Below are 13,127 nucleotides of genomic sequence, written 5' to 3' on the forward strand. Positions count from 1 at the left end.
AAACCATACTGGGTAATTTATTCAAAACTAAGCTCAAATCTTTTAAAGTTATTCCACACATTTGCTACATTATTTGTTCAGTTTCTTTTAATCTTGTCACTCTACCCTTGGGTTTAAGCTAACTAGACAGCATGCTAAATTTGCTGTGCTCAACAAAATAATAAATAATAAAATCTGATTACAGCTGTTCAAAGTGATGCATCACCTTCACTCTGCTCACTCTGTTACCTGTCCCGAGGATTTGATATCCAGCACGTAACTCTAGTGTAAAGGCAGGATTCTTTCTACAGAGCTATGAGAGAAGTTTGAGATCTTCACACTGAGCAAACAGAGCCTCAGGTGGTCCGTGATAAAGCAATATGCCTGTCTTTGAAGTGTTGGCTATCAGCAATGTAGCACACTCAATATGAGGACAGTGACCCTAGAGTGGGCTTCACTGCACTGAGGCAATGGTTTCTTTCTACAGTGTATAAATCCCCCCCCCCCCCCCCAAAAAAAAAAAAACCATATTGTAACTCATCTATCCTGCCTTCAAGTAATACAAGAGAAATGTTGTCCCCCCAAACTAAAATACAAACATTGGGGGTCTGCAAGCTAAGCTTACAATGCAAAAACAAAGTGGATAGAAGCTTGCACATAAAAATCATTGATGATGGAGGAAGAGTGTTAAAAAAGATTGCAGGGCACAGCATGTAACAGACCACATGGCTCATGAGTCAGAGTGCTCCAACAGTGCCGTACTACCAATACGTGCTCGTGATCCTTAATTAATGAGTTTACATGAAGGTGAGTGTGTAGTGCTATTGGAGGATCCATTGCTAATGAAGTGGCTTATTTGTGTCCACTTCCTTGATTGTAATTTTTGAATACGGAGACGATAGCTGAGAGGACTTACAAGGAGAGAGACAGAGAGGGAGAATCAGAGAGGGTAAAAGAGGGAGTCATTTTTAATGTTCTCTGGGCACTCTTGTCAGAAAAAAGCCAAGACTGCAAATTGTGTGTTTGTGCATGCCTACCTACTGTATGATTGCGTATATCCTTCTACCCAGCACATAATTGATTTGGAGCAGATGGTAAAGCCCTCAGAGGACACGAATGCTCGCTCTGAAAATGTTTAGAGGACAAAGCAGAAAGCACAGAGATGGATTCATTTTTAAATGGGTCTCTTCAGACACACACGCAAATGCACCTTTTTTTGTTATCATTATTCTAATGAACGGCATTGGAGGAAGAGGTACTCAGGCCTTTTGTGCCACAGTGTACAAATCCTCCCTCTTCAGTATTACGTGTCTCCTGCCAGTTTGCATGTCTCACCCTTCACCAGTGCTTGTACTCAGATTCCACTCATTTTCTCAGCTCTCCACTCATCTTCTGATAGTAATTTAACTTTACACCACATTTTTTTTAGGAATGAGCGTGCACGGCAGTTTCCAGAAAATTGTATTTAATAAAAAATGCAGGTGTTGATTATGCGCAGACTAATGAAAGCATATCAGCTCCAAGCTTCATGTAGACCATGAGTAAGTATAACAGCACGCTATGAGGACTTACGCTACAGGTTTTAAACCAAAGGAACAGATTCTTCACAGATAATAAAGACAAGTGGATGCATGGCACACGTGATCAACTTTGAATGAAGATTTAAAAAGGAATGAATGAATGAAAGGAATGATAGTAAATCATTTAGGATTTCATGAATAAAAAAAATTGAACAGAGCGAATTGTCACAGACAGCAAAGTGCGTTCGTGCATACCAAATGTTGTCAACAAAGATGAAGGCTCCCGAGTTACCTACTTCAAAAAATTATGATGCGTCTGCTCACCGCATCACAGAGAAAATGGCAAGACAAAAAGATGGAGAAAGAAGTTACAATTTATTTCTTCTTGTGTTGTGTTACTGCTCGATTGACTGCAGCTGGTCCATGCTGAGGCAAACCCTGATTGGCGTTCTTACACTCTGATCTCCTCGCTGATCTTTTAACCCTGCACACTCGTGTTGGATCATTGATGTCTGCAGAGCAAATGCTCCTAACTATCCCGAGGTACAGTTTCAAACACAGAGGAGTTTGTTACTTTGCAGTAGCTCCTCCTAATTTGTGGCACAAACTGCTGCTTCACCTTTTTCTTAAAACCATTTTGAAAGACTATTTTTACTCTTTGACTTTTAAAGCAGACTTCTGATCATTTTTTTTATTTATGTTGTTTTCTTTTTTAAATTTTTCTTGTTTCTATGTTATTTTACACTTTTATCTGTACAGCACTTCAAATCCAGAGCATTTACTTAATAAAGACGTAAAACTCAACTGCACTCATAGATCATGTCACTCATATCTATATTACTACTATATAAAATGTATTTTGTATTGTTTAAATACATGTCAGTACATTTTATATATATGGTTGTAGAGTTATGTTATTTTGTAAGATTACATCCTATTGCTCTAATTTCGTTGTGCTTGCATAATAACAATAAAGAGTCTCGAATCTTCAGTTTTAAGCCTCAGTCTTGTGTGTAACGCTGCATCTTTTTAACAATTAACAGAAATACGTTACAACATGTGTACAGCTCAAGGATGCCGTCTTAATTACTACATTTCTCAGCAAGTTATTTTGAATATTTATGGTTGCGCAAAGCACGAGAGATCCATCTAAAGGTTTGAGCTGTTTGTGCAACTTATTAACAGAAAATGGGATTATCATGATTTATTCACGCTGCATTTATTCGACTGATGCTTGAAAACACAAAGGCATGGTTTATGAGCGTCGGGATCGCTAATAGGCTACAATTACGAGCATCTTTCATCGTTGACTCATGATCCAAAAGCTGGCACAGCACCTAAACAGAATTTATTTCTTGTGGATATTTGGTTTCTATCACCCATCTGCTCCCTCTTCCACCAAAAGGTGGCCTCTAAAGGGAGCTCTGGTCTCCTGTCTTCTTCTTCTTTAAATGAATGCCATATATACATGGTTTAATGACCAAAGCAATTCAAGTTCCACTGTGAGAAACCTGTTCCTACTTTCTCAAACAAGGGAAAGCAGCCGTTAAGTAAGTTCTTTCCAAAGTGCTACAAAAATATTGATTGGTTGAGACAGCATGGGTTACACAATCAGGTGGGAAACCAACAAATAGTATCTAGCCCTAATGCTGTGTTCAAAGCCTGAACTAAATGAATGAAACATAAAGCAAACCAATGCCGTCTATTTAGAATCACATAAGCCATTTGGTGTGTAGATTTGTGCCAAGTGCCTCCCACACGGTGCCTGTATATATTTTTAACAAGCGGAGCCTCAGAGGAAACAAAACCAACAACTTTGGCAGTATTACAGATATATACAAAGCCGGTTGCCTGTATGTGAAAGAGTGCTGCGTTAACAAAGCTGTAAAGGATCGGCGAGGGAGGAAGATGGGTGACATAAACGGAGGAGGGGAAACGCTTGTTCCTGTCCAGATGGAGCCTCTGTGGGGGTTTGGCCTGTGTGTGTGTGTGTGTGTGTGTGTGTGTGTGTGTGTGTGTGTGTGTGTGTGTGTGTGTGTGTGGAGGCTGCGTAGGTGAAATACCTACTAAGTTAAATAAGAGAAACTGATGAGTACGCTGATATAAGGATTTCCATACAAAGTAATTATTGAAATGTACATATAGTACAAAAATGTTTCTGCTTACTGTGAGTAAATATAATTAACTCTAATAATAAGTGAGTTATCAATTATTACCTACATTTTCATGAAGTCAGATTTTGCTAAAAGTGCTCAATCATTCAGGACCAGCCAAGTGACCGGAGGGCTTCCTCTAATCAAAAATATGATTATTATTTCATAATAATTCACAAAACCAGTGCTGGGATCATTACTCAAAAAAGTAATACAATACAACTTTATTTATATAACACGAAGGTACACCAAAGTGCTTCACAACAAGGTTAAAACACAAGATATAAGATAAAAGGCTATAACAGAGTACAAACCCCCCCCAAAAGTACAGACAAAATAAAACATTAGAGCAAAGTTTAGAAGATAAAATTACTAGATATTCATAAATATAAGGTGGGGGTATTTATACAGTGGAACATTAGTAGAAGATAAATAACACAAGGGTAAAATATAGAGGATGTGCACTAACTAACTGAAAACGCTGGGTCAAACAGGTACGTTTTTAACTAAGATTTAAATGAATAGATGGAATCAGAGGTGCGAATAGCAGCAGGAAGATTGTTCCAGAGGCTCGGGACTGCCAGGGCAAAAGCATGGTCACCTCTGGTCTGATCTGCACTAAGAGTAATTGTCCTGATGATCTTAGGGCTCTCCTAGAGGTATATGGATTAAGGAGTTAAGTGAGGTAGCACGGTGCAGTATTGTTTATGATTTTAAAGGTAAGCAACAGAATTTATTACACATTACTCAATGTATTACACATTACTCAATACTTTTAAAAAAAAATATGGATTACCAGGCATAATTATTCTCCAGAGAAAGTAATTCTAACATGTCTCGAATTACATTGTCAAAAATGACTAGTTAACAAACTAAGCCTGAGGCTACAGTCCCACACACTGACACAGATCCCCATCCTAATGAGGACACACTTTTACTGTTTAAATGCGAAGTCTAAACCACAAAGCTAAGTTGATAACCCCCCGAGACAGGGGCAGGTATAGAGAAACTTGTGGCAAAATCAAAACCATCTCTTTGCACATATCGAGGTGTTACCTTCAGTAATATGTATTATATATATGGTTAAAATACATTAAATGCAGTAAGTAAACACATGTTTCATATAAACATACTTTGCAACTTTTTTTATCTGCTTTAGTCAAAATAATGAAACATTTTAGTTATGTAAAACATTTAGAGTTTGGATTTTAAGTACTGTATAGCCTTTAAAATAAATAAGCGTGTAGCCCAATAGCTACAAAATCCAGAAAGTTACAAAACATGAGGTTTTACTGTTACATAAATTGACACAAAATGTCAGAAATCTGCATAGATATGAACAAATCTTTCACCAAAAATTAAAACCTAATTGTTCACGATTTACTTGGTTATAACACTCACCTTCATTCCATTTTCAGAGAGTAACAATGAACCACCTGTGTTAGAATCTGACATGCCCATGGTGTTGATTCAAAATTTGCTGTGTTGTAATCATAGGTGTTGGTTGCTACTTACAACAGGAAATGAAGCGTTTCAAAATGTGTTATAGACACGGTCAATGCCATTTTATTTACACTGTGTCAAATCACAACAACCTTAAGGTGCTTCATACTGTAAGGTAGACCCTACAGTAATACATACCACCGGGTCCATTTCACGCTTTGCCTCTCCAAAACGTGAAGTGTACAGACATTCAGAAAATGCATTAACAGCAGGGGGAGATAATATATTTACAGCCACGAAGTCGGTAGTAAGCAAAAAAAACCAACATTAAGTATATTACAGGGTCTTTAATTATCAGAAAAGAAAAGTTAAGCTAGGTGGATATACACTCAAAAATATAAACGCAACACCTTTGTTACTGCTCCCATTCCCCATGGGATGGACGTAGAGACCTAAAATTCATTCCAGATACACAATATAACCATCCCTCCCAAACAGTGGTCACAAATCAGTCCAAATGTGTGGTAGTGGGTACATCTGCTATATTGAGATAATCCATCCCACCTCACAGGTGTGCCACATCAGGATGCTGATCTGACATCATGAGTAGTGCACAGGTGTACCTCAGACTGCCCACAACAAAAGGCCACCCTGGAATGTGCAGTTTTTTGCACTATTGGGGGTCTGGGGACCCAGAACCGGTCAGTATCTGGTGTGACCACCATTTGCCTCATGCAGTGCAACACATCGTCGCATGGAGTCTATCAGATTGTCAATTGAGGCCTGTGGAATGTTGGTCCACTCCACTTCAATGGCTGTGCGAGGTTGTTGGATATTCGTGGGAACTGGTACACGCTGTCGTATACGCAGGTCAAGCACATCCCGAACATGCTCAATGGGTGACATGTCCGGTGAGTATGCTGGCCATGCAAGAACTGGGACATTCTCAGCTGCCATCTGCCCTGAACAATGTGAACCACGATTCATCCGTGAAGCGCACACCTCTCCAACGTGCCAGACGCCATCGAATGTGAGCATTTGCCCACACAAGTCTGTTACGGCGATGAGCTGGAGTCAGGTCAAGACCCCGATGAGGACGACGGGCATGCAGTTGAGCGTCCCTGAGACGGTTTCTGACAGTTTGTGCAGAAATTGTTTGGTTGTGCGAACCAATTGTTCCAACAGCTGTCTGGGTGGCTGGTCTCAGACGATCTTGGAGGTGAACCTGCTGGATGTGGAGGTCCTGGGCTGGTGTGGTTACACGAGGTCTGCGGTTGTGAGGCCGGTTGGATGTGCTGCCATATTCTATGAAACGCCTGTGGAGAAGGCTTATGGTTGAGAAATGAACATTCAATGCACGGGCGACAGATCTGGTTGACATTCCTGCTGTCAGCATGCCAATTGCACGCTCCCTCATTGCTTGTGGCATCTGTGGCATTTTGCTGTGAGACACAACTGCACATTCCAGGGTGGCCTTTTGTTGTGGGCAGTCTGAGGTACACCTGTGCACTACTCATGATGTCAGATCAGCATCCTGATGTGGCACACCTGTGAGGTGGGATGGATTATCTCAATATAGCAGATGTGCCCACTACCACACATTTGGACTGATTTGTGACCACTGTTTGGGAGGGATGGTTATATTGTGTATCTGGAATGAATTTTAGGTCTCTACGTCCATCCCATGGGGAATGGGAGCAGTAACAAAGGTGTTGCGTTTATATTTTTGTTGAGTGTGTGTGTATATATATATATATATAACCACTTGATTTCAGTAGCCAATGGGACATAAAAACTTAATTTACAGAATATTATTTTAATCAAAAAATTGCCTAAAAGTAACATTTTAAGGGCTTTTCCCCCATAACGTTTTCTTTTTACAAGACTAAACGACATCACAATGCTGCAAATTATCCATTTTTTCATGTACTGTAATACTGAGTATAAACTTTAACTAACATAAAATGGATAAGTGGAAGGAAATGGATGGATAGAATTAGTTTTCAAAAACATTTCAGAAGAACTGAAGCTGCACATTCAGCACTTAAAGACAAATTTAAGCCAATTAGGGCATTACATGTATAAGCTTTAAACTTATAGTATATCAAATGTCACTTGCTGAGCAGCCCACACCTTAGAGAAGACTCTGTCATCTTCTTTCTTACATCATTCTCCATCTCTGAGAGTAAAATTATCACACATAAACGCTTTTTTTCTTCCCTTGAAAAAGTACAGTCACAATCTGTCTGTACTTTTAGCTAGCAGACAGATTGTGTGTCAAACTGCACAGAAGCTATTCATGTGTCATATTTGTGGAGCTGTTTGAAACATTGAATTTGAAATTACCTGCCACTTCAAAAGAGTTCCTCTTTTATTTATGCTCCTCTTCAGCTTGACGCTGAAGTGATCACAACTTTCTCCCATCTGAACCGTGAACACGTCGCAGGGATGAGATGGACAAAATCGTGTGTGCAGGTGGACCCACGACTCGTGGCTTACCTGCATTTGTGGTATCAGCTAAAAGAAACACCAAACTGCAACAAAGGCAAAATGAATATGCATATGAATGAATGAAAAAGGAATTTTTTAATCAAGCTGCCTATGTCCACATTTAACCCAACATTGGCAGTAAGTTATATTTGGCAGTGTGACAAATATGATGCTTACTAAGTCAGAATCATTACATGGGTTGCTAAGGGGCTCGCAGATGCACAGAAACTGTGAACAGAGCTTGAATTTTCTATATGTGAAATTACCACTTGGTTTTATTTTCCCCCAAAGGCCCTCAAGGACACTCTGAGAAAAATAAAGAATCTGAATTTAATGAATATGCCTGTCTATTGCTTCAACTTGATATCAGCTTATTATGTAATGAATAAAAACATCTCCTCATGCAGACTATTTCCACATGAGGAAAACCTTGTCCTAATTTACCAATATTTCCAAAAGAATGACAGGCGAGGTGATAGTTTACTTTAATGGTCCTTCACTCTTCTTATAAAAAAGGAAGTGAGTTAAATTGTGCATTGATAATTTTTATTTCTCGATACTGGTTTCTCTGTCTCTTGATCTGGTCACATGTGCCTTTCCTCCTGTGCTTGCTGTCAAAGCTCCTATTTCCATAGCCACGGTAAGACCTGCATTAATTTAATCATTTCCACTGTGTTCAAGAGGCTTCAGTGTGATTCAAAAGGATTGTGAAAGACGATTTTCAATTTACACTTCAGGTTAGCTGCAAACTCAGTGTCATTTGGAGTGAACAAAATGATGGGTTTTCATGGACACATTTTCATGTTTCTGACAGGAAATAATGTAGGCACGTAGAAGAGCAAATGATCTTGAAGAGTAAGCCTACGAGTCTTTATGCAACTTGTATTTCCAGCGTGACCTCGCCAGTTTGGCTCTTTATTTAAAATGCTGATTTGACAGCTGCCTGGTTTTTGTTATAGACTGTGTTGTTTCTATGTCTCTATGGGTATCTTAGCAGAAAGCCACAAAATATTCCATGGATGTCTTGTATGTTTATTTGCTCCTGTTTGCCTTCGTGCTATATCTCGGGAGTGTTTTACCGTGAAGTATCCAACAGCACACAGAGACAAAGCTTTAGCTTTGTGTTTTCTGTGTAGAGTCTACAGAGACCATGTGTGGGTTCCTCTCACATTGCCAACACAGGGGAGTGAGTAAACAATAGCTTGAATCACTGCCCAGTATTCTGCTGACAATATTCGCCATCATTTGAGCTTCATTTTGATCAGCACTTTATAAACTTACTTTTGGATTTTGTCTTTACATTTAAGCTGCTTTCTGTTGTAAGGACAGACCACAGCTCTGATTGGGTGATAGGCAGTGTACATTCTGGACAGGTTACTAGTCCACTGCACGGCAAAATAGTAGTGGTGTGCGATACTGCATATATTGGTATCAATCCAATACCAAGTAAATACTGGACAGTAACACCGATACCGATACTTTTCAATAAATGCGGTGGATGCGTCATTGAATTGCTAAATCTCAATTAATTTTCATGACTTTAAGTGTTTTTTGTGATGTTTCTTTTTTATTATTAAATAGTTAAAACCCAGAACATAATTAGGACAAGGGTTTTTAATTAAATAGAAAATGCTTTATTATTGTGGCGGGGTGTGGTCTAATGCCGCTGCAGGTAAGATGGACTCACCTGCACGGCATGTGCTCTGCTTGTGTTGTTGTTGTTGATGTGAAGCGGGAGAGCTGCAGCCGTTGAATGTAGTGTTACAGCAACTGTAAATGGTAAATGGACTGATTCTTATATAGTCTCTAATTTACCGCGAGGAAAGCCTGAACACACTTCACCAGTTAAACTCAAGCTTAGAAAATCCTGTGCAGTAACTTAAATGGGTGAACTAATGGGCTAGTTCACTTTGTAGCATGTCTGGCTAGAATTGGTAGCAGACAAGCTCTCCATCCGTCCCATGGATTAGATTGGATTACAATCCTAGATGGAACATTATGGATTGGGTTGGGGTGGATAATCCACTGGGGAATATTAACTTCTGACAGTGGATAATATGTGTTGGACACTAAAGATGGTCAGAGTGAGAGGTTTAACAGCAACCACAAGGTCACGGGTTAAGTCCTCGCCAAAGCCAAAATATCCATTCCCGTCAAAGTGCCTTTTCACCTCCGCCTCGTGCTGCAGGCGTCACCGTGCTCTTTGTGCAAAGGCACCACTTTCTGAGATTGATGCCTTTGTTTGAGGTGCTAAAACAGAAAAAAAAAGTGACAGAGAGATTTTGAATTAATGTGAAAGAATCACACATTGAAATTGTGTCTCCGCCCGCGTGTTTTTCTGTTTGCTGCCTCTGAGAAATGTTGCGAGCGCCGAGAAATAAATTAACACCAAGCAGCCTGCCAAAAGCAGTTAGAAACTGGCTGCGACAGGCAATTCTGTTAAAGCTACAGCACCACAGCAGGTGTGAGACACGTCGCTACAACAGAAATTAGCTGAGAACATTTTCATATTGCATAATATGGTTCGCTATGTCTAGTCACTGGCTGTACCACTGTAACACAACACAGCACAGCCTGTTCAGCTGCTACAGATCCAGCAGGAATATTTAGAGTGATGCACGCTGTGATATTATTCTGTTATTATATGTTACCTTATATATGTAATCAAAGTAGTTGAATTAGAATACTGCTGTAGATCATATTATACCCTTTAATATAGAGTGTGTGAGCTGTATGTAGTTTAGTTCTCGTTATACTTTTGAGTTAAAAGAACATATTCACATATTAGTTCATTAGATAAATGTGCATCACTCTGTATCCTTGATCTGCTGGGAATGTGTTACACTGTTTTCTTGACATGCTTAATTGTTGAATCATGAAGAGAAGGTTGTAAGCAGGAGACTCTGTGTCTAAAGACAGGGGAGATAGATAGACTACATTCCACACCCCCACCTTACAGAAAGCAGAGAGACAACTGCCGAGGTCATAACTTAGGCGCTGTAACAGAGAAAGAATGTGATGTTTTGGCTTTTACGACTAGCTGGGGGCCACTAGAGACTATAAAAAGCTGAGCAACCCGTCACCATTTTGAGACATGTGCCTGACCCTCTGGTAGCATCTCTCCCGTCCGGACGTTGTAATGCTCTTATTGTTGAATTGTATGGAAATAAATGATTGTTGATTGAGCATAAATACACCGAGTATTGTCCCTCCTTCAGCCCAAAGATTCAAAGAATTGGGAGATTTCAACAACTTGGTGCCGTGTGACCCGGATCTTTGGTGTGCTGAGGAAGTGCAGATTTGGCTTTTTGGTGAGATCGTGGGGCAAGGTGAACAGAAGGCCGGCCTAAAACAGAAAGGTAAGCACAGCCTGTTGTATTATAAATACCAAATGTGCATATTGGGCTTTCCAAATTAATCTGTTCACTGAGTTGCACGTAGTTTCACAGTAAATTTGTCGGTGTCTGGTTTTTGGCGCAAGATACTAACAACATAAGTTGAGGCTGAATTCCAGTGTGTTAAATAAACTGCTTCTACCGAGATACTAATAACATACTACGTTGGACTAGTTGCAGTAAACTGCTTCTACCGAGATACTAATAACATACTACGTTGGACTAGTTGCAGCCACTTTACCCTCCACATTTAACTTTGTCTATGACTGGCTTCTGTTGCAAGAAATGGGGAAAACTTCTAAGACGCGGCCAAAGTTTAGCATATGAAATAGAGGTGAAATAGAGTCTGGCTTATGGTGTGCTTGCATTTTCAAAGGTGAGCTCAGAGGTTTCTGTGTGTGTTTCTGCTTGTGAGACGCGCTCTCTGTGTGTTTCTGTGTGTGAAATATGAACATGGTGACAGTGACGGTTGATGTGTTTGATTAGGAGGACATTAGAGCAAAGACACATTTTAGGATGAAAGGTTGATGCCTAGTGTACCTGTGGAACATTTTGCCTATGGAGTAGCGACCCTCCTGTTCGTGGACGCGCGGGCAGGACCGGCGGCGTCCGGATGCCGAGGTGGTGACTTGGGGAGGTGAGGGCCCCCGCATAGCTACGGAATAACACTGGGACCGCAGCGTAATCGCGGGTTCACATTTATTCCGGACTAGAACAAGACACATTTTGCGAACAAAGGTTGAGTCTAGATTAGTAAAGAAATAAAAAGGTTAAATTCCTCGTTTCAGTGGTTAAAATTGTTGTGTGCCTGTCCCCTGACGAGTGTGAAATTAAATAAAGAGGGAATTTGGAGCCACATAGAGAAAGACGGGCATAATTGGGTGTATTACTCTGTGGTGTAATAAAAAAATAAAAATAAAAAAGAGAGATAGTAAGAGGTGTGTAGTGGAGAATTATGACGCTGTCAAGGTAGGCGTGTTGCCTGCTTATCTGTTTAACATGTGATGAAAATGAAATTAAATAAATCTCTTAGTGTGTTAATACAGGAAGCTGCGGACCTGGACCAACTGCCCCCACAAGCACAGTGGCTGAAGCAAAATTATAGGTAATGGGAACCACACCCAGCACGAATCAGCAGCTGTGAAAAAGACAGCAGCGAGGAGAGAATTAGAGGAGAAATTAAGAGAAGTTTTAACACATAAAATTGGGGACAACGGACTTGTGGAGGTTGGGAAGGCGTCCGGAGCATCACAACAAAAAGGTGAAACAAAAACACACAAGCAGAGAAATCTGAGAGAAAGGCTCCTTTTAAGGTAACGCCTAGTTTGAGAAAAAGATAAAATTAACCTGCTTGCCTACAAATGCACATACACGCAATGAAGAAACAGCTTACACTCATGAACACGTGAAGATTTTCCAGCAAGGCTAAAGCAGCGAAACTTAACATACATCTGTTGTTAAAGGATAAATACATTACTGACAAATAAACCCTCTGGGTTGCAGGACAACAATTTAACTTCAAAGAAAAAGACACTGGTCTGACCAACCAGTGATGACACGACAAATTTAGGGGTTAAGAGATTCAAATTGTGACATGTTTTCTGCTGATTGATTGATACAAGTGATTACTGAATGAAAGAAAATTTCCTTTTGGGCTTTTAAACATGATCTTAAGAATTTTAACAGGTGCATGTTGTCCTGTCAACTTGGTGGGTTAGGAGTTGATTATATCGGGAGAGAAAAAACAAAAAAAAAGGGGGAGAGAAGGCTGACACAGGGCCTGGCCCCGGTGTTTCTCCCCTCTCGTTGTAATACAGCCAACACAACATCATTTTCCTGTTCGTTTGCTTTTGTTTTTGCCTGTTTTTGTTTTTTTGTTTTTTCTCTATATATATTTAATTACAGGCTGCTTTGCCGGCCCTGAAAGCCGAGGCTGACTGGACTCCTGCTCTCCCCCATACGTGACACTGACCAAATGCTGCAACAGCTGGACCCACAACAACGACCTGAGAATGTCAACAGACCTGCAGGAATGTGATCTCATGCAGCCGAGACGGAGAGCACTAAACCTAAGGCCCGTTTCACTACACGGGGGAAAATTCCCAGACTGCGTCAGCTGACAGAGCTGTAAAGAGATGCCCGCCAAG

At 40.3% G+C, this 13,127-nt stretch overlaps 1 long non-coding RNA gene across 1 annotated transcript; it reads left to right on the forward strand.

The window, feature by feature from the left end:
* The first annotated feature begins 10,214 nt into the window (after positions 1 to 10,214).
* LOC146711010 (uncharacterized) lies at positions 10,215 to 13,067 on the forward strand. Its single transcript, XR_014920088.1, has 2 exons — positions 10,215 to 10,944; positions 12,886 to 13,067. It is a non-coding gene; the product is annotated as an uncharacterized LOC146711010 (long non-coding RNA).
* The last annotated feature ends 60 nt before the right edge of the window (positions 13,068 to 13,127 follow it).

Source organism: Copadichromis virginalis, linkage group LG4 (assembly GCF_057382275.1).
Source record: "Copadichromis virginalis isolate Kocher_CV1m ecotype Utaka linkage group LG4, C_Virginalis_male_GT1.1, whole genome shotgun sequence".
Classification (NCBI taxonomy): domain Eukaryota; kingdom Metazoa; phylum Chordata; class Actinopteri; order Cichliformes; family Cichlidae; genus Copadichromis; species Copadichromis virginalis.